Here is a 23288-nt window from a genome sequence, read left to right on the forward strand (position 1 = left end):
AGTCTATAAATTATCTGAAAGTCCTTATTTTTGTGGTGCTTTTACATCTCTATATTCTTTTCTATGTTCCCATAGGCCTTTAGTGAGAATATAGAGGCAGCTGTGTGGGGAAATTTTAACAGGCATCATTTAAAATGAGAAGCTAAAGAGGTCTCCTCCCCATCCTCAATCTACTTTTCAAATTTCCGAAAATTCACTGCTTTGTGAAACCAGATAGACCGTGTAGCATTTCCCCATTTCCTGGGAAAACAACCTGTGAGTCTCACTTTCCCAGCCATTACGCAAGGCTATGTTCAACCTTTGCACTGGGCTGTGTGTTCATTAAGCCAATGACTGGCTCTGTTCCATGTCTTCCCAGTGAAATAATGAGAAATGTGGCCCTAAGCTGACCGAGTAGACATGATGCTATTGAGCACTGCTCCTTGGTGGCATTAATATTGCCATTATTTATTATTTACATATTTAATTGCCTTATTGATATTACGCACTGTTAGCACTACTAATTATAACACAATAAACATAATTTATAAACATACTTTATGGTGATATACATAATCAACCACTCCTGACAATACCTGAGACAGCTGCAGACATTTTCCCCGTTAGTGCAGACTGTTCTAGAGAGACGGCCATTGGCTCACAGTGAACCTTTTAAATAAATATTTTAATGCATCAGAAACAGCTTGTGAATAACATGTGTGATGATTGCTTCAAAAATAAACCCAAATGATCATTTTATGAGAATGGCATGCTTCCATGTCTCTGAAACTTCACAAAGTGTTCACAAAGCTCTTCCTGCATTGCATCACAGAAAGATTGATCGTGTGGAGAGTCACTTTAAGAACTGTGAGGATTCCAGGATAATGTAGAAGTTCTACCAGGGAGTGACTGCAAGGCGGGCTCCTCTTGTCTCTGGGAGGAGTAATGCTCCATCATGAGAACATCTCTCCTGGATCCAGAGGTACAGAAACTGAAGGGTGGGTACAGATCAGATTTCAGGCCGTCTACTCAAGGGAGGCAAAACGTGTTGGATAAAGCAAGCCCTTGGCCTGTTTCTCAACCCCTGAGTGGCAGTCGCCAGCTGTTTAGCGTAGATGCCACAGGATTTGGCAATAGTGGAGAATAATTTTATGAATTTCTTCACACAGAGGCTCAGTGAGATCTGAAGTGCATCTATAGCTCATATCAGTCGTGTATTGTCGTTCATATATTTAATCGGAAAAGGACAAATTCGAACTAAGTCAGCCAAATAATTTATCTCTAATGAAATTATTTTACGTATGATAGATGTCATCTAGAACCATGTGTGGTGTTCCAATCAACCTCTGCTTTACCTGACTGGACCTTCCTTAAAGGTCTAGCCGATTTTCTCTCACTCGTGGAATCCAGGCATCGAGAAACATGCCGATAATGTCCATTTTCACCTCTACTGTGTGTCCAGTTATTTCCAGGGGAGCTTTACTTCAGCCTTGAACTAGCTGTGTATACATAGTACAAGTATGTAGCAGGCCAACATCAACCTCAATTAGCTTGTTTCTCGGGCTGTGTGTTTTTCTTTCTTTTTTCCTTTTGGCTACATCTTTTCTCAAAGCACACGCACTTTCTGCATACACCTTCACCCTTACTCCTTCAAATCCTGGATAATAAAAGTTCATTGTAGCTTAAATTCATATGATTTCTGAAAACAAGACCTGTGTTTCATTTCTAGGAAAACAATGTCTTAAGTGGAACAGGACGAAATATTCCTAAGTCCATAAACACCAACCAGTGTGGCTCTTTGACCTGTTAAATTTTATTCCAGATTCCCTTCTGCCTTTGAACCTGTCATACACATATTCATACCAGTAGTTTGAATGATGCCCCCAAATCCCTAATATTCTCCAGTGCAAACAGGATAGATGGGATTCCCCTTGGTCCAAATGTTCTCATCCAAACTCTCATTGGATCAGCTTAGTGGCTCTAACACTGAGATGCTTCTGATGTATGTATATCTATGTGCTGTCATTATGTCCACATTTCCCCTCACATTCACTGTTTTGTTATATGCACAGAGAGGTCTACATTTAACAGATAAATCTCAGGATAGAGCAAATAGAATAACTCACCCATCAGACTTTATTGAAGCTCCTAATTTGTGAGGGGGAAAATTTTTATTTTGCTTTAGTTACTAAAGGTTATTCATGAACTGGTCCACCTAATCTGAAGACATCTTATAGAAGTCAGCTTCTAGCTAGAACCTCTTACCGGGAACGTGCCATTCTACCAATGTGTGGGCAAATCAGAACAGTAATATCCTTTGTGTTCCCAAGTGCTGCTCTCTATTTCTATGGAAAAATTGCTGGTGGGGTGGAGGGAGGTAACCTATTCCCAGGTATTATGCTGAACCATACAGTACTGTTAATGTTGGATCACATTGTTAAAAAAAGTCATTCCATGTGACTCATCTAATATGGAAGCATTAATGGTGCTTTCTAGACACGATAAATTTTATTCCACACACCTAAGCAAATAGGAAGGTGGTGGGCAACCAGTTAAGTGCCTTAAATAGCAGACCCTTTTTACAGCTGTAGCTTTATGAGTCTCTCGGAGAGGCTATTTGGTTCTCTGAAATATCCATCCCCCCGCCCTTCGCCAGAGAAGAGAGCCTCGTCTCTGGCAGCACAAGCCAGGTAAGAACTAAATAAGATGCCAACGGAAGAGCCCTAAAGCTGATAATACACAGCCATTACTCTCTGGCACCATTTTAATGCAGTGACCCCAAAGACATTTGCGAGTTACAACACTGATCAGGATGTACTTTACACATCTTTACTTTAGGTCACTTCCCTTAGCTAAAAGCAGAAATATTAGGAAGGTGCTCCAGAATCAGGAAATGGCGCTAGACAGATGCGCACGAGCTGGATCGCTTCTCATGCACCCTAGAGAATTGCATTGACAATGTATTAAAACTAAATTATCTTTAAAAGTGAGCACGATTAATAACAACCCATAGAGCAGGTAAAGATTTCTATGGTCAAAGAAAAAAAAAATTAGACAGGGTTGTTGGCATTGGGGTTGGTCTCCGGATACCCCTGTGGTTAAATTATCGCCATTTTACAGCAGAACTCCTTAGAATAGAGAGAAACAAATAAGCAAACGTAGCTCTTCATAGGACTAACACGCGTCCCTTCTGCCCATCTGGGAAGGTGACCTAGACCCGCGGAGGCTGTTAATAATCGTGCATCCAGAAGGGATTTCTGGTCCTTTGTCTCTGGGAAGGGCAGTATTAGATCATGAGAACACGTTCCTGGGACCCAGAGAAACTGGCTGAGGGAGGGACACATGTGACATAGATCTGCCAACATGGAGACATTTCCATTTTTACTAAGCAGCTGCATTTCCCACTTCCTTCTTTTTCTTTACGACACCCACAGTTTCTGAAATTTGAAACTCGGACCAGGCAATTGTTCTATGGTTTTGCACATCTTTTCTCCAAGTAGCCAGAGTGATTACAAAGCAGCAACTAATATTTCTCATCTACTCTGATGGCAACAGTATACAGCCGAGTGTATCTTCATAGGCAGTGAACGAGAAATTCGTGTTTTATGTACATAATGCCAAACACCTACAAAATTGAAAGTTGCACATTGTTCGGGATCATGTAGACGCAGACATCATCTGCGACACACTTGTAACTAGGAGAAGGAAGTCGCTAAACTAAGCCTAGTCTATTTATGGTCGTTTGTTATTTATATTTTAAAATATATGCCTTTCCCTTTCTAGTATATGTGTTACATATAAACTTAAAATTTTTGACTAATTGTCCATGTGAAAGGAAGATTAATTAGAAAAATATGCTTTTGATGATGATGTTCTGATAATAACTAAAGTAATAATACTTTATGTACCTGTTTTACTAATTTACTGATTTAAAACCTTACCATTTTTTAATTTTTTAATCTTAATTTTTATTTATTTTGAGAAACACAGAGACCGTGCAAGTGGGGAATGGACAGAGAGAGGGAGAGAGAGAGAGAGAAGCCCAAGCAGGCTCTGTGCTGACAGTAGCCCAACGTGGGGCTCGATCTCACGAACCATGAGATCATGACCGGAACCAATATGAAAGGAGAGAGAGAGAATCCCAAGCAGGTCCTACACTTTCAGTGCAGAGCCCGAGACAGGGCTCAAACTCAGGAACCGTGAGATCACGACCTGAGCCAAAATCAAGAGTCGGATGCTTAACTGACTGAGCCACCCGGGCGCCCCTAAAAATATCATTTTATTTTATTTTATTTAAAAAATTTTTTTTTAACGTTTTATCTTTGAGACAGAGAGAGAGCATGAACAGGGGAGGGTCAGAGAGAGGGAGACACAGAATCTGAAACAGGCTCCAGGCCCTGAGCTGTCAGCACAGAGCCCCGACGCAGGGCTCGAACTCACGGACCGCGAGATCATGACCTGAGCCAAAGTCGGCTGCTTAACCGACTGAGCCACCTAGGCGCCCCTAAAAATATCATTTTAAAACACTTTTTTGTGCCTATTCTCTTTTTTGCCCTTGCCATAGACATAATATAGATATGATTAATATTATTTCAATGTTGTAGCTATTGAAACTTGTAACTCCAAAGCAAATATTGATAAACAAAATCACTATTTTTGTAACTCTTGAAAGGAAATGGAGACTAGTTCCCAGGTATTTCTGGGGGAAAAAAGGCATAATCGGGCCTATCTAAGTTACTAAATTTTAAAGGGGTTAGTAGATTTGCATCTTCCATTTTTCACCGGTTTGGGTTGGTTGAGGCTGGCAGTCTATCCATGGGTACGTTTTTGCAGTTCGGATGACTTGCTAACCCATATCAATAGCGAGGCCTGTTTTTGTCCCCCACCCCCACCCCTGTCACTTCATACACTATCTGGACAAAGGTGGTAGGAAATATTTTATTTATGATTCAGGGAATACATGTCATTGATTATTTGGAACCCACACAAATAAACTTTTGATTGGTCGCCCACATGAAAAACAGAAAAAGTAAACTGCAATACAGGAAGCAAACATTCGCTGAACAAAAGAGTGAATTCGGTGGAAAACGAGTGACAACAAAAACTTTAAATGTCTTTATTTCTTGTACCCAAAAGGAGAGAACGTAGCTAATACCACCTCTGGTCTAACACAAAGTAATCATCTAGGCCATGTTACTGAATGCTTGGGAGAACAGTAGTCTTCTTTAATGTCAATTAATGACTCAACTTATTCCAACAAGCACCAGTCCATTGATTAAATGCTTGCAAGGTGCCCAGCGTGACGTGCGCTCTTGATGGTGCAGGTTGCATAACCACCGCCCTGACTCCATGGGTCCTGCTTTTCTCAGTCCTCGAGCAAAACATGCCAGGAGATCAGTTTCTTCATCACGAAGCTTTGCAGAAAGGGCTGCATCGAAATTAATTTTCCAAGATAAAAATTATGAAAATGAACGTGTTTAAAGCTAGACTTTGAATCAAATGATTTCTCTGAAGTGAAATAGTTCCAGTATCCTAATTTTTCCCGGCATAATTTTAAAGATTAACGCTCTTTCTCCTCCCCACCCCCAAAGAGATAATTTGCAAAGATTTATGTCTATCATATTCAGGAGCAGCTATGAGCAGGGGTGGATATTTTTTACATAAGTGTAATTATATGTAAGTGCTATAATTTAATTACCACGATCCCATCCCTATTGATTTCAGATACTCATCTGGAGCCTACAGATATGGTTGTGTGAAGCTGACAGATCGCATCATCTGTTTGAATGCCGATGGACACTGTAGGAAGACAAAAAAGACCGTTCGTTAAAGAATAGCAAGGAATTTTGTTCCAGGAAGCATTAAGGTAACTATTTTACATTAAAGGCTAGATTTTCAGGTAAAGGGGGTAGGATAAAACACGGTCATGCAACACCTAAGATACAAAAGTGCAAAATACATATATACAGATTAAACATAAAGATGTAAATTGATAGTGAAATTAAACGCTAGGTAAACATTCACCATCATCAACAATTCAAGTCAGTGGGATGGTAGCAGATACAAATTTAAAAATTCAAATCAGGCAAAGCGAACATTTTAATCCTATCCCTGTCTCCGGACAGCAGAATGCAAAATCCGCATTGATTAAATCCTTAGACTTCTCCTAATATTCTATAGTTTGGAAAAGGGGGAGCTGGGAAACACCAAGGGAGAAAAACCCTCAAGAGAAAGGTCCCTTTCACAACCGCAGGACATTAGCATGAGCAGAAAGGACTTCTGAGTCTGCTATGGGCTTTCAGGTGCCGTTCACTGGGCTTTGCAGCGACTCCTGGGGCTCTTCTAAGAGCTATTCAGTAGGATGTACTCTCGGGTTGATCATCTGTCTCTCAGGGTCAAGGATTTAAGTTCCAGAAGGGCAGGATCATGTTTGACATATTCATGCTACATCCTCAAGGTGAGAATAAAATAAAAATATATTAAAGAAAATTAAATCAAAGAAAAGAAAAGAAAAACGTGTAAAAGCTATAAAAAAAAAAAGAACTCTGTTGGAAAAAAAATCAAGAAATAGCAACACAGATCTTCTTTACATGCTTTCCACTATAGAAGAATTTAACAAATTTATGAACTCAATAAAAAGAACTCCAAAAACGAGTTGATAAAAGAAAAGACGTGAATGAAGAAACCAAAGTGTATCATATAGTCCATCTGATGGTTTTCATAAGCGGGTAATACACATCATCCAGTGTAATTTTATATTGACAATCTAGTGAGTACAGAAGACTTTTATCCACAGTCAACAGATGTTGAGACATTGAACTGAGTCATAGCAATAAATTATTGATGCATGTTTTGGAAGGTGTTCTCAAAAATTGTAACATTTAATTAAACTAGTAAAACTTTCCCTTAAAATTTATAGTTTTATTATTAGATTACTGTTGGGTTTTTAATATTCATCTTTGTTAATTTTATCTTGAATTCACACATGAGGCATTCTGGATCAGAGACAGATTTCTGATTAAATGCCTCACAGTAAATAAGAAGTCTGATGGCCCCTTTTTGCCCCTAATTTTTACCTCTAAGGCAACGCAATAAAAACTGATGGGAATTCTTCCCACACAAACTGCCAGTCTGTGAGTGTGGTGGTTGGTTTTACGTGACAACCTGGCTAGCTGTGCTGCCCAGTTAATTCATCGAATGTTAACCCAGGTGTGGCTGTGAAGTTGTTTTTCAACTGGCTTTAAGTAAAGGAGTTTGCCCTTGATAATGTAGGTGGACATCATCCGATCTGATGAAAGGACTTACAAGGTTTCCTTGAGGAAGAAATTCTGCTTCCATTGTAACCTCCACCCTGTGTGACATACCTGCCGGCAGCCTCACTTAAAGGTTCCTCATTGGCTAGGTGGTCCCTACAATTAGGGAAGTCTCATACTGTCTCTTTATTTATATTCTACACACACACACACACACACACACACACACACTGCTAGTTCTGGTCTTCTAGTAGCATCCTGACTGAGACCCATTTTGGTACCAAGAGTGGGGTGATGCTATAACAAATATTGAAAAATATTGGAACGGCAGGTGCCTGGGTGGTTCAGTCATTTAAGTATCTGACTTCAGCTCAGGTCATGATCTCATGATTCATGAGTTCGAGCCCTACATTGGGCTCTCTACTGTCAGACGAGAGCCTGCTTTGGATCCTCTGTCCCTCCCTCTCTCTGCCCCTCCCCTGCTCACACACTCTCTCTCTCTCTCTCTCTCTCAAAAATAAACATTAAGGGGCGCCTGGGTGGCGCAGTCGGTTAAGCGTCCGACTTCAGCCAGGTCACGATCTCGCGGTCCGTGAGTTCGAGCCCCGCGTCGGGCTCTGGGCTGATGGCTCGGAGCCTGGAGCCTGTTTCCGATTCTGTGTCTCCCTCTCTCTCTGCCCCTCCCCCGTTCATGCTCTGTCTCTCTCTGTCCCAAAAATAAATAAAAAACGTTGAAAAAAAAATTTTTTTTTAAAAATAAAAAAAATAATAAACATTAAAAATACTGAAATGGCTATGGAATTGGATAAAAGTTGGAAGATGGAAAGATTATTTTGAGGGCCATAATAGGTAAAGCCCAAATTGCCTTGAAAAGACTGTTGGCAGAAACACAGATGTTAAAGGCAATTCTTCTGAGAGTTCAGAAAAAAGTAAGGAGTATGATGGAGATGGCTTCTGTTTTTATGGAGAATATATTTATATTTATTAATTATGTTATATTTATATATTAATACATGTATTTAAGGACAGAATGTTGGACACAGTGGACATCACCTTCTAATATACTATAGAATTCATTTGCTTACTATGCTTATTATGTATAGTCTGTCTTCCCAACTAGAATTTAAGCTCCATGAGGGCAGGGATCTGTGTCTACAACGGGGCCTGGTGCCTGGTGGGCACAAAATAAATACCTGTTTAAAATAAACAGAGGAAGCAAATACCTTGCCTTTTCTCAAAAACCAACACCCTTATCAGAATGTGAATTACAGATGTGAGTTACAGATCATTTAAAAGAAATAAGTTCATACAATTTTTTGAAAGGCAATTGAGAGAGTTGCAAGTTGACTGCAACTTCGAGGATTTGACTTAGAAGAGATAATTACCTAAGAGCAGAAAGATGTTTGCATGAGAATTATTATCACAGTGCCATATGTAATAGTGAAAATTTGAAGCAAAAAGGAATCATTAGGATACTGTCATGTAAGTTATAGTGCTGGGACACCATGTAATATTATAAAACAAGTATAAATATGATACCTTGAACCAAGGTAGTGACAACATAAATGGTGAGAAAATGTCAGATAATCAAAATTTCTTGGATATTGGTCACATGTTGTGAGAAAAAGAGAACAATCAGAGATGACCCAAGAGGTTCCCTCTGGGTATCTGGTAGGTAAACTTGACATCAAATGACAAGAGGAAGTTTGTCAGTCGATATTTCAGTTGGAAATATTAGAATTTCAGTATGGACATGTTAAATGTGACATTTCTAGCAGTCATCTGCTGTGGGTTTGATTTTGTTTTCCCAACAGACATATCAAAGTCCCAACCTCTGGTACCTGTGCATGTAATCTTATTTGGAAATAGGACCTTTTCAGAGATAATCAAGTTAACATAAGGTCATTAGGGTGGGCCCTAATCCAAAGTGACTACTGTCATTACAAGAAGAAGTGAAGTGCACAGAGGCAGAAGGAAAAAACGAAAAGGCATGGGACAATGGAGACAGCGGTTGGAGTGAACCAAAGAATTTCAGCAGAGGCATGAAATATATTCTCCTCAAGAGCCTTCAGATGGAAGAGTGCAGCCTTACCTTGATTTCAAGCCTATAGGCCCTAGAATCATGAGAAAATGTTCCTAATGTTCATAGCCACAATTTTATTGCAGCAGCTCTAGAAAACCAGTACAGTGATGAATAAGAATAAATGAGTATAAATGAGTATCCCTGTGCCTTTCAGGAAGGTCTTGTCCTTACTCCAGTCCTTTGGTGTGTAAAGAAATCTCTCCAAGGCCCAGTAGCCCTATGTATCTAGGATTTTATCACCTAGAGATGTCTTCAGTGTCCTGAGCTCCATTTATCCTTGGAGACCTTTGGGCATTAACTATTTGGCCCAGAGACAGAGCACCTGGCTGGCTCAGTCAGTTAAACATCTGACTCTTGATTTGGACTCAGGTCATGATCTCACAATTCTTGGGATTGAGCCCTGCATTGGGGCTGACAGGGCAGAGGAGCCTGCTTGGGATTTTCTCTGTCCCTCTCTCTCTCTGCCCCTCCCATGCTCTCTCTTTTTTTAAAAATAAATAAATAAACATTAAAAAAAGGTAATAGAATGTTTATTATCTTTTTGGATCAGAGCAGTTAAGCAAACACATGACTATGGGTGAAACTCTCAGCGTGTATAAAGAGTGTCAGGAGCACCTGGAAATCCAGCCAAGCTTTATCTCTCCACAATTACAAATGACTAATATTGGCAATAAAAGCAAGACTAAGTAGTAAGGTTTAAAATACTGAAATGATACAAATTATATTCTCTGATCAAAATAGAATTGAGCCAGATATAAGTGACAGAAAGATGTGTGGAAAATCCCTAAGTATTTGCATATTAAAGAACACACATCAAAATAATTTATGGACCAAAGAAGAAATCACAAGTTAAGTTAGATAATAGTTTAAACTGAATTAAATAGGGGCGCCTGGGTGGCGCAGTCGGTTAAGCGTCCGACTTCAGCCAGGTCACGATCTCGCGGTCCGTGAGTTCGAGCCCCGCGTCAGGCTCTGGGCTGATGGCTCGGAGCCTGGAGCCTGTTTCCGATTCTGTGTCTCCCTCTCTCTCTGCCCCTCCCCCATTCATACTCTGTCTCTCTCTGTCCCAAAAATAAATAAAAAAAAAAAAAAAAAAGCGTTGAAAAAAAAATTTAAAAAAAAAAAAAAAATAAATAAACTGAATTAAATAAAAACCAGCATTTCAAAATGTGCTTTTCAGTCAAAACAATGCTCTGAGAAAAATTTACGGCACAAAAGCTTCATGTTATAAAAAGAAGAGTCTCAAATCAATGATCTGAACTTCCACATTAAGAGGAACCTTAACTATCCTTATTGTGGTGGTTATTTCACAATATATACATGTATCAAATCATCAGCTTGGATACCTTAAACTTAAATTCCTCAAAAATTTATATTTCAATTATAACTCAAGAAATCTGGGGGGAGAATTCAAAGACAAGAAGAGCAAATTAAACCTTATGTAAATAGAAGGGGACAAATTATAAAAAGAGAACAGAAATAAATGAGAAAATGGACCTATAAATCAATAAAGTACAAAGCTGTTTCTAAGAAAAGAAAATTGAAATATATTCAATCACAATAAACAAGAAAAAGATGGAAATAAGACACAAATTATCATGTCAGGAATGAACAAAGGGGCATTACTACAAACCCTACAGACATTACAGAATAATAATAGCATCAGTAACAGGACCCATATCAGAGATACAAGAGAGGACATTGCTAGATAGCCTACATATAGGATAAGATTATGAAAAGAATAATAGGAATAATTATGAAAAAACTATACGCTCATAAAATTTTCAAGTTAGGTGAAATGGGTAAATACTTCAAAATATACACAATACCAAAACTCACTCAAGAAGAAATGGATGATCTCAATAATTCTATATATACTAAAGAAATTTAATCTATAGTTAAACATATTTACCTTAAAACAAATCCATATCCAAATTGTTTCCCTGGTATATTCAACCAACATTAAGGTAAAAAATAACAGTTCCTCAAAAATATTACAGAAAATATAAGAGTAAAGAATACTCTCCCACTCATTTTATGATGTCAGCATTAAGCTGATACTAAAACCAAATTTAAAAATTTATAAGAGAGGCACCTGGGTGGGTCAATTGGTTGAGTGTCCGGCTCTTGGTTTTGTCTGAGATCATGTTCTCACAGTTTGTGGAATCGAGCCCAATGTTGAGCTCTGTGCTGACAGTGAAGAGCCTGCTTGGGATTCTCTCGCTCCCTCTCTCTCTCAGCCCTTCCCCTGTTCACATGCACTCTCTCTCTGTTTTTCTCAAAATACATAAACTTTTAAAAAGTTATAAGAAAGAAATCTACATCTCAATATACCTGATGGATATAAATGCAAAAATCATTAATAAGATTTTAGCAGTCAAATCCAACATTACACAAACAGAGAAATACATCATGAAATAGTTCAATATTTAAGAACCAATATTTCTGTACTGGGATGCAATAAATGGGAAAGAATGTTTCTCCCAAATTTGGGAGAAGAAAAGAAAAAATTTAAAACTAAGTTCAAATTCATAAATTTCTCTTTAATACACTGGATAACTGAAGATACAGAGCAGACAACTCACCCCAAATTGAAGGAGAGATTAACACCTTCAGAGAGCGGGATTTGTAACTTGCTTACCTGGAATGGTTGTGATCACACACTGGCAGCAATGAAGGATGTAGACAATAATTGGAAATATGCCATTTTAGGGTTGTTACACTAGATGAAAAGTGGTAAAATAGCATTTAAAAGTAGACTGTGATGAACTGACAACCATCTTTAAAAAATAATATATAAGTCAATAGGGGAGATAAGAAGGAATCATAAAAACTTTCCAATTAACCCAAGAAAAGGAAGAAAGGTTGGGAATAAGTAAACAAAGAAGCATGGAAGAAGCAGAAAACTTCTTCCTACTTCCAGTCTACACAAGATGACATAGACTCGTTACCCAATGCTTTCCTGCCACAGCATGGAAATAGTGCAAGAAGCAACTAAAGGAAAGTTCTAGAAAGGGAAAAGTTAAAACAGTCGAGCTAAGGACCCAAGGACTGGAGGGATGCCAGAGAAGCAAGGTATCTTAGGACCCCCACCACCCCCCCCGGACACATAACAGAAGAAGTGGCCATGCCCAGAATTCTCCAGCTCCAGGCTGATGATAGAAGGGATCCATATAGGGTCATTTATCCCTGGGCTGTGTAGGAGTCTTGAGAGACCCCAGCAGAGAATGGAACTACAGCTGCAGACTGGTAGAGAGCCACCTATCCCGCAAAGTATCTGTAGTGAGAACTATCAAAATAAAGAACTCTCAAAACTCAACAGTCACAAAAATCCAATTAGAAAATGGGCAAAACATATGAGGGGACATTTTACTGAAGAAGATGTATAGACGTCAAACAAGCACAGGCAGAGATGCTCCGCATCATTAGCCATCAGGGAATGCAAACGAAAACACGATGAGATCCCTACACACCTATCGAAATGGATAAAAGAAACAATAGTGACATCAGCGAATGCTGGCAAGGATGCAGAGAAACTGGGTCATTCGTGCATCGCCGGGAGTGTGTGAAGTGCTACAACGAGGAAAGAAAACCGTTGGGCGGTTGCTTTTAAAACACGAAACTACCACGCAGCCCAGCAGTTGCACTCTTGGGGATTTATTCCAGAAAAATATATTCCCACAAAGGAAATTTTGTGGGAAAACTTACATTCCCACAAAGACTTGCCCGTGAATGTTCATAGCAGCTTTGTTAGACCAGATGAAAACCGACAAGAACCCAGATGTATTCAATGGGTGAAGAGCTAAACAAACTTCAGCACGTGCATCGTGGCTTGGACCACCACGCCGCAGGAGAGTGGAATGAGCCATTGGCACACCACGTAGATGAACCTGATGGACCTCAAAGGAATTATACTCACTGAAAAAAGGCCAACCTCGAAAGGCTACAATGCCATGTGACTCCATTTAGGTAGCTTTCTTGAAATGACAATATTCCGGAAATGAGGCCAGATTAACAGTTGCCAGAGATTAGGGACAGGGTGGGAAAACAGAAGAAATGTGAGTGTGGTTGTAAAAGGGCACATGAGAGGCATCCTTGTAGATACGGCATAGTTCAGTGTCTTCACTGTGATGTCTTCACTGTGATATAAACTGCCCATAAGATAAAATTGTATACAAGGAGTATGCAAACAAAAATGGATACAAGGGGTGTGTGTGTGTGTGTGTGTGTGTGTGTGTGACTGTGATGGTGTGGATACACAAACTACACATGATAAAATCGCATACAAGGAATATGCAAACAAAAATTGCATATAAGGTGTGTATGTGTGTGTGTGTGTGTGTGTGTGTGTGTGTATGTGTATGTTTCACACAGGAAAATGAGTGCAATAAAAACTAGGAGAATCCGAATAAGATTAGTAGATTGTGTCACTATCAATGTAAATACTTTGTGAGATTGTACTACAGTTTTGCAAAAAAAACTCTCCTGTTTGGGGGCACCTGAGTGGCTCAGTCAGTTAAATGTCCGACTACTGGTTTTGGCTCAGGTCATGATCTGATGGTGTGTGAGTTCGAGCCCCACATCGGGCTCTGTGCTGGCAGTGCACAGCCTTCTTGGCATTCCCCCCGCCTCTCCCCCCCCCCCCCCCCGCATGCATACACTTGTTCTCTCTCTCAAAATAAATAAATAAATATTATAAAATAATTTTTTAAAACTCTCCTGTTTTAAAAGACAGAGGTTATAATACTTTATAACTAAAGGGATTCACCCCAGAAATGCAATACTGTTTCAACATTCAAGTCTTACCAAATATTAGCAACACTGAAATACCAATATAGCACACCAACGGTGCACAATTTATCAACAGACCAAAAGAAAGATGTCACGATTGTCTCAATAGATGCACAAAAAAGCATTTAACATCCTCTTACAATAAAACCATTCAGAAAAAGAACAGAGGAGAAATCCCTTAATTCGAAAAAGGGCACAGACACAAAATCTAACAGCAACGGTTAGAACTAAGTGAAGGTAGAATGATGGTCGGTTACAAAATACAAGGTCAGCATAGAAAAATCACTTTTATTTCTATAAACAATCAATGAACACCTGGGAATATTAGTTTAGAGTACCATTTACAATAGCTCCACTCCAAACAGCATTTAGGTTAAAAGCCTAGAAAAATTATGTGTGGGACCTGTATTGTGAAAACTAAAACAAACAAACAAACAAATGCTATTGTCAGGGAACAAAGGCCTTGAACCTGGAGGGAAAGGCCATGTTCACACATGGGAAAACTTGACACAGAGCGTCAGCTCTCTGCAAAGTGATCTGCGGCTTCATTGCAATTGCCATCAAAATCCAAGTGGATTTTTCGTAGATATTTACAAGCTGATTCTAAAGCCAGGGTGGAAACGTTAAGGAACTAGAATGGCTGAAACATTTTATTTTATTTTATTTATTTATTTTTTATTGAAAATTTTTAATGTTAATTTACTTTTGAGAGAGAGTGAGAGACAGCATGGGCAGGGGAGGGGCAGAGAGAGAGAGGGAGACACAGAATCCAAAGCAGGTTCCAGGCTCTGAGCTGTCAGCACAGAGCCCGACGCGGGCTTGAACTCACAAACCGTGAGACCGTGACCTGAGCCGAAGTCGGACGCTCAACCGACTGAGCCACCCAGGCGCCCCTAAAACATTTTTAAAAAGAGCAAAATGGGAGGCTCGCATTACCTGATATTCAGATGTACTCTAAAGCTTCAATCATCTAAGCAGCGTAGAATTGGTAAAAACATCAACACGTAGACCCGCGGAGAAGAATGGAGAGTATAAATAGCCCCACTTAAATATATTCTATTGATTTTGACTATGGCGCAAAGACAAGTCAGTGGAGAAAGGATACTTCCGCCCAATGGTGCGGGGACAATGGGACATCCACATAAAAAGAGATGAAACTCAACGCGAATCTTACACTTCATACAAATTATCTCAGAATGGATCACAGGTCTAAATATAGAGCACAAAGCGATATCACTTTCAAAATAAAACATAAAAGAAACTCTTTATAACCATAGGGCAGGCAAAGAGTTTTCATCCGACCCCTAACACAGGTTCCATAAAAGAAAATAATCTGTAGATTGAATTCATCAACATTCAAAATTAAAAACTTCTGCGTTGCAAAGAATGCCATAAAGAGAGCCTGAGAATAAAGTTGCACTCGGGGAGAAATTACCTGCAAGTTACGTAGTAAATCCAAATTTCTGTTTAACCTTTGGGACTGTGTGGGCTGGGGCTTTTTCATTTGTGGTGCTTTATATTTCGACAGAAAGACATCTTTCCAAGTGGCGGTGTTTTGATTCTTCCATGTACCCGCATCATCATACCACCAAATTTTCACAAGAGTCTTCATTGCAGGTTTCAGATGGCAAAAATCATTGTTTTATTTTATTTTCAAAAATTGCAGTCAGCCCCTCTGCGTCTAGCGATGTGATAAAGCTGAAATAGAATGGGCATCATTGGATGGGCTTTTGTCACTAATGCTGTGGGAAATGACTGGAAAAAATAAGCATCATTGGAGACAGATGCATTCATGTTTTGAGGCAATAAAGTGTAACAAAACCCGGAAATGGACACTCATAACAAAACCTGAGGGAATCCCAGCAATTTGGTCCCTTTCTTCCCTAAGAAATAACTTTCGTTGTTGGCTGTTATTTGAAGGTACGTGTTTTTTCCCCCTTCCCTTCCTATTCGATTTGGTTGAAGCCACTGCAGTGTTTTACCAGGTGAAAGATAGGTATTTCAAGAAATGACCCACATCGGTATTATATCTATTACCTCATAATATGGCTATTGAAGTCCTGATGTGCACACTCTAAAGAGATCACTGGGAAGATTTCTGCTGGTCCCAGAAATATGAGTAGACCAAAAGCTATCCACAGGAAACTGGCAATCTAAGACATGTAGACACAGGAGGCAGCAGATGTGTTTATTTTTATTTATTTATTTATTTTTTTTAATTTTTTTTTCAACGTTTTTTATTTATTTTTGGGACAGAGAGAGACAGAGCATGAACGGGGGAGGGGCAGAGAGAGAGGGAGACACAGAATCGGAAACAGGCTCCAGGCTCCGAGCCATCGGCCCAGAGCCTGACGCGGGGCTCGAACTCACGGACCGCGAGATCGTGACCTGGCTGAAGTCGGACGCTTAACCGACTGCGCCACCCAGGCGCCCCCAGATGTGTTTATTTTTAAATGAAATCTCTTCTTTATCTGTCCTCTTAAGCGAAACTTAGAACGCTTTTACAAAGTGATGGTTCGGTTAAAACCTTCATCTAGCCTGGCGGCATCACCACGTTGGAGGCCATTGTGCCGTTGGGTTTGCGTCAGATGAGGCGATGACGCCGTCTCGTGAGAAGTTGGGAACTTTCAGGCTATGACTTTGATTAGCTGCTGGAGTATCTGTTGGCTGCTGTAACTGTCCCTGCAACTCCAAAATTAATATATATTCTTGCGACAAGCGAAGTGTGGGGATGTGTGCTCGTGGAAACTTACGATTCCTCCAATGCAGTAGAGATGGAATTTCACCAGTGAGAACTTGTTGCAGTAGCATTCGTTAATAGAACATGGAGCTAGAAGATACTACGGGATCCACAGATTTTAAGGTAGGCTGCTAGAAATGGTTGGCAGAGATAACGCTTCAAGTTGGTTAAAGTTGGGCCTTAAAAATGAAGGCAATTTTGGGGCGCCTGGGTGGCACAGTCGGCTTAGCATCAGACTCTTGGTTTCGGCTCAGGTCATGATCTCACAGGTTCACGAGTTCGAGCTCCGAGTCAGGGTCTGCGCTGACAGCGTAGAGTCTGCTTGTGATTGTCTCTCTCTCTCTCTCTCTGGCCCTCCCCTGCTCTCTCTCACTCTCTCTCTCAAAATAAATAAACCATTAAAAAAAAAATGAAGGCAATTTTGAGTCGATTCCGTCTCTTTCAAATATGAAGGTAAATAACAGCTCATATGGAACATCCTTTACTGGTAATTATTACAGTCTTTGGGTTTTCTATTCTTTTTTTTTTTTTTTTTTTTTTTTTTGAGAGACACAGAGAGAGGACCGTGGGCTTGCATGCAAGTGACCGAGCAGAGGAGGGGCAGAGGGGAAGTGGGAGGGAGAATTTTAAGCAGGTTTCACACCCAGAGCAGAGCTGGATGCGGGTCTCGATCTCAAGACCATGAGATCATGACCTGAGCCAAGATCTAGAGTTGGGTGCTTAACCGACTGAGCCACCCAGGCACCCCTGAGACTTCTATTCTTTGGTTCCACACCAGCCTGAATGAGAGGGAGGAATAGTGGGGCCCACAATAAAGGGCCATATTCAGCACTGTGACTCAAATAGGCGCCCACCGGCCCCACGGACACGCAGTCCTGAGAAAGAAAGTCTGCTCACTTTATCTCTCGTTGTTCATCACTGTTACCTTCCCGGCACACTGTTTAACCTTGGCCTCCTTTTCCTTCTGTTTTTAAAAGAAGTGCTTCTGTCTTCCCAAGAAGAGCTAGGACTGAAAGTTCCTGGTAGAGAGACAGTTTAAAGATCTCCTGGCTTCAAACACCAGCTGTATGTGCATTGAATTATGAATTCCAAAATTAACTAACTCCAGAACTGGCTGGTTGACTAAGTAGCCTCTGGACCCTCTGAGTACTCCCTGGAGTCCAAATGCTTCCAGAAATAGGTGGTTGTGTCAGTATCTGGGGCAGGTGTGTGCCATTCTTCTGCCATTTTGACAGTCTTGTTTATTTCATATCAGCCAGACACCTGATCTTGACCCTAAGTTGTCCTTGCAATTTGGAAGTCAAAAAAGCTATTTACCTTACAAAGGAGGAAGAAGTTACTGGTTTAAACTGTAACAGCCACCCACAAATTATTTTTAAAGCTATGCACACATCATTGTTATTCAGATTCTTGGTCTAAATAACTATCAGATTTTCCCCTTAGGAATCATAAAAAACAACCTCTGTGTTTGAAGTTTTCTTACATCTCAATTATGGCAATATCTTATTTCCTTTCCTTTGTAAAGACCTAATTATTAAAAACTTCAAGAGGAAAATGTATTTCTAAAAATCAAAAACATAACATTTAAAACTATATTTCCCTGTAAAGATGCATGAGGATTTCTTTTCTCTTTGACTCACTTAATAAAGTCCTTTGACAATGATTTCGGCCACGTTTCTGCCTCGCCTTCCTGTCAATCCAGAAAAATAACCCTCGAATAAGGACATTACTTAGCACATTATGAACAACCAGTGTAGGGGGTGCTTTTTCTAAAGTATGTTTCTTTTTGTTTTTAAAGTAATATGTATATGTAGTAAAAAAAAAAAAAAAAGCAATTCCAAAAATACGTTAAGTAACTACATTAAAAAATAAACATCCTCTTTTTCTATTTCCAATTCCCACTTATATGATGCCTTCATAATACTGACATCTTATTCTTTATTATTCTGGTGGTTAACACCATAATTTACATTAGATGTTGTCATGCACTTTGTCCCCCTCACAATTTCTATGTTAAATCCCTAACCCCCAATGTTGACTCTGTTTGGAGGCAGCATCTAGAAATTCTAAGCTGCCCCTAATTCCTTCACCTGCAAAGTTAGTGGGCTATTCCTTCACGTTTTTATTTAGTTATTATAATTTTCATTGCCTTCTCATCTGCCCATGGACTCTTACAAAAAATTAAAGAAGGCAACATCAGACCTCACAGTTAGAACTATATAATTTTGTTTATTTCAAAACCAGATGGTTTGAACTGGTGGAAAAAAATATGAGCCTATTTCTCTAAATCTGTGCCCCTTGAAAAAGAATGTTTAAAACATCAAGGTCAAATTGATTTCTTTTCCTACATGTCATTAGTTGTTTAAGGCATGCCATTTTTCATTTTATGGAAAGTACCTCCATGGCACTTAATACACATCAGCACCGTTCTAAGGAGTGTACGCGTGTTAACTCATGAAAGGCTGTTATTAACCCCGTCTTACAGATGAAAAAACAAGAGACACAGAGAAGATAAGTCACTGATCTAAGATCACACAGCTAACCCCTGGAGCTAGAATTCCTGGGACTGGCTTTCAAGTCTGAGCTTTTATCCATCATGCTAATATCAAGACCATTCTTCTTTCAATGGCTTTTTGTAGGGTGTGGAGACAGGGAAGCTGGAAGGCTCCTTGAAAATCTGCTTTTTGCTTCCTTTCCTGCTTCTATTCTTGCCAGGACCTACACTTCTGCCCTGCATACGCCTTAATGTCCCCCTTGTAAGGGACAAGGAGTTGATGATTTGCTTGGAGTCTTCAGCATAATAGATAATATCTAAGGAGTGACCGGGCGAGGTCATCACGTGCTACTCCAGACCAGCACCGGAGCTAGACATATGGACGCCGAGACTTCCTGGGATCCAGGGAATAAGTGACTTATCAGGACCTCAAGCAGAAGTGAAATTCATGCTCCTTTTCCTTTCCGAGTCTCCCAGATGCTCCTTCTGTATCTCTCTCTCTCTCTCTCTCTCTCTCTCTCTCTACGTCTTCCATAATCTCTGCTCTCACTTCCTACTGGCTCACGTTTGATTTCCATCCTGCACGAAGCCAAGGACCCTCTTAGCTGTTTCTGGGGGACCCCTCTGGGCCTTCGGACTCAGCCCGCCCGCATCAGTTTCAAGCTGCTTTACATTTTTCTTGTGAACCAAAGAACATTGGCATTTCCACTAGTTAACTAAGGTTTTCTGGATTCTTAATTGGAATAATGAGGCTCTATGAATCCAGGGATCACTTAAAGGCAATCCTATCAAAACCTGCAGACTTGCTTTTCCAGTTCAGACTGAAAGACCATGCAGGTATCCAAAAAAAGTAGAATTAAACCCACATCACTGAAAAACTGGTGTCCAGCAAAACTAGAAAGCATTTAGACCAAGAATTCTCCAGACTCCCAAACGTAAGCCATACGGGGTACGATTGCTGGGTTTTGACACATCATCCTGAAATGCTCTTCTTTGCGAAGCATACTGTGCTGGCTATCTTCCACATCCCCTGGGATTCTCACTCACTCCGTCCAGCTCTCAGTCCTGAGAGGCTGAACCTAACGGACTATATCTACGAGCCTCTTAGTCCTCCTACCAGACACTAGGGTCACCCGATGGGAGATGCCCACAACAGATGGGGCAAGGGAAGGTAAAGTGAGGTGTGTTCTTTCTTCCAAGATCCCCTTTCGAATGGACCACAGGTTGGCTGCCTGATGGATGCAGAAGGGAAACATGCATTTTTTTGAACTGACACTTCTCCAAGCTACAATTCAAGGGTCCTTCATGAAACTGTAGCTTCTGAATACCGCAAGGAGTTTGAGAGACCCAAGCATTGAGTGTACAAAACTACACATTCATCTTTCTCACAGATATTCAAGTGGGTAATGTGTCCGTTCTTCATTACCCTCATCCGATCAGGAACGAACAAAGGGGCCCATCACTGTGCAAGTTGGTGACTGGGAGGGACATACATTTCAACAGAGCATTAATAAAATATGTATGTGTCCTCACATTAGCTTAGTAGTAATCCCTTTGATTTGGTACATCCAACTTTTTAAGCCAGAAATCAGATTTTTTTCCCTCTTTTTAGTTAAACTGTAGAAATGGGCCAAAGTTTTATCTAAACTATAGTAGACAGTACAGCTCACATTAATCATTACAAAATCAAGTGTATTGAGTTATAATTTACAAAAGTAAAGTTCGGCTTTCGTGTACAGTTTTATTAGTTCTTAAAAAATGAAAATAATCGCATAACCACCACCACAATCAATCTAGAACATTTCTTTACTCCTAAAAGTTTTCTTGTGTCCATTTGTGGTGACCCTTTACTGCAGCCCCCAAATCTTGGGAAACACTGGTCTATTTCTATAATTTAATTTTTACAGAATGGCATAGAACAAGTAGGCTCTTGGGTCTGGCTCCTTTCACTTAGCAAATGCATGTAAGACTCATCCATATGGTAGAGATTAGTAGTTTGTTCTTATTTACTACTGGCTCGTATTTCATTGTATATATGCTCCACTGTTTAGGTATCCATTCATCAATTAAAAGATATTTGGATCATCTGTTCAAGTGATTATAATTCTGCTCTAGACGTTTATGGGCAGGTATTTGTGTGAACCTAAGTTCCCTTTCTTTAGGGATAAGCTCTAGGGGTGGGATTTCTGGACTAGAAGGTAATTTTGTGCCTAACTTCATAAGAAATCATCGAACTGTTTTCCAGAGTGGCTACAGATTCCCGCCGGTAACGTGTGAAAGTTGTGAATTTTCAGTTTGTTCAGGTTTTTCTTATTGTAACGTTGGAGATGACAACAAGCTCCTTATAGCTGGGGCTGAAACCAGAAATCTAATTATAATTTTGGATTTTCTATCTCTTCTTTCAGTCTCTGGGTCTATTCTTTCTTTGTGTTTTTTAACCCTGTTATCAGATGCATATGCATTTTGGATCATTATGTCTTTTGGGTACATTGACTCTTTTATCATTATGTATTGTCCTTCTTGACGCCCAGAAATCTTTTTGCTGAAGTTTACTTCATAGGATATTAAGATAACCACACGTTCTTTTTATTAGTGTCAACATGGAATGACTTTTTCATGTCTTTTTACTTTACCCTATCTATAGCCTTATATTTAAAGTAGATACCTGAAGACAACACAGAGTTGACTACGTTTTTATTCAGTCTGAGAATGTCTGTCTTTAGTATGTTTAGTCCATTTACATTTAAAAAAATTTTTAATGTTTATTTATTTTTGAAGGAGAGAGAGGGACAGAGCATGAGCAGGGGAGAAGCAGAGAGAAAAGGAGACACAGAATCCAAAGCAGGCTCCAGGCTCCGAGCCATCAGTATAGAGTCCGACACGGGGCTCGAACCCACCAACCGTGAGATCATGACCTGAGCCAAAGTCGGACGCTTAACTGACTGAGCCACCCAGGTGCCCCAGTCCGTTTACATTTAGTATAGTTATTAATATGTTGGGACTCTAATCTACCAATTTACACTTGTGTAGTTACGGGTTCCTCCCGGTGCTTCCAAATGGCAGGTATTGCCGTCTGGCTGGCATAGCCTGGTCCATGCATCTTCAGCGGACTCTGTGCACCTGAGTCTGAGGGGTGGCATGTCTGTTGGTTCTGACCTTCTCCCTCTTGCAGCCCATCTCTGCTTTGAGCCTTTGGTAGTTCTCGTTTGAGAGAGGGTTTCCTGCCTTTCTCCTGGTATTGGATATGGGATCCTGAACCCAGCAGTTTCCAGCCTCTCCCTCAGAGCAGGTGGCTTTTTTCCTTCATGCCCCCACGAGCCACAGCGAGCCTTCACCTGTACCCGGGGACAGCACACGTTTTGCATTGCCCCGAGAAGGAGGCTCACGTCCCCTAAGGAGGAAGAATCAGGTGGGTCTCGATGCCTCTCCTAGGGTGCTCAGTCCTCTTCTCCGGTCCTACACCGTCGGGGAGCTGATCGTCCCCTCCCCGCTCTGCTGGGTGCCCCTCACGAGCACCTGGTGGGCATCTAAGAAAAGACACCTGCCAGCGGGTACAGGCCTCCCGGTCTCTCCGACTTCCCACTCCCTGTCACACCAGCCCACTCAAGGCCTCTAGAAACACTTTACGCGTTTAAGTGACTTCTTCGTACCCACTCGTGTGACGCCTAGAACCTCCTGTTCCTTGGTTCTGCCGCAGGTGGTGAGCAAGCACCCCGCTCGCCTGTCTTTCCTTGGATTGAAGGCCGCAAGGGTCTCCTCGTGACCTCACCTCGCCGATGGTTTCAAGAGAAGTTATGATTTGATAGTTTGTCTTTCTCTTGTTGCTAGGGTCACAGCTTTCTATCTTCTAAGTCTCACCACACCCTTCTCCCCCCATAAGCCCTTCCTTGTACTTGTGTATTAGACTATGGCACAAGGCAGTAAGGTGCGTGAATTCAAGTGTAGAGC

The 23288-nt window shown here is 40.5% G+C and overlaps 1 long non-coding RNA gene across 1 annotated transcript; it reads left to right on the plus strand.

Moving 5' to 3' along the window:
• The first annotated feature begins 888 nt into the window (after window positions 1-888).
• Window positions 889-15982, plus strand: LOC131489747 (uncharacterized). Its single transcript, XR_009250710.1, has 3 exons — window positions 889-961; window positions 5704-5845; window positions 15635-15982. It is a non-coding gene; the product is annotated as an uncharacterized LOC131489747 (long non-coding RNA).
• Window positions 15983-23288: the final 7306 nt, after the last annotated feature.

The sequence above is a fragment of the Neofelis nebulosa genome, chromosome 11 (assembly GCF_028018385.1).
Source record: "Neofelis nebulosa isolate mNeoNeb1 chromosome 11, mNeoNeb1.pri, whole genome shotgun sequence".
In the NCBI taxonomy this organism is placed as follows: domain Eukaryota; kingdom Metazoa; phylum Chordata; class Mammalia; order Carnivora; family Felidae; genus Neofelis; species Neofelis nebulosa.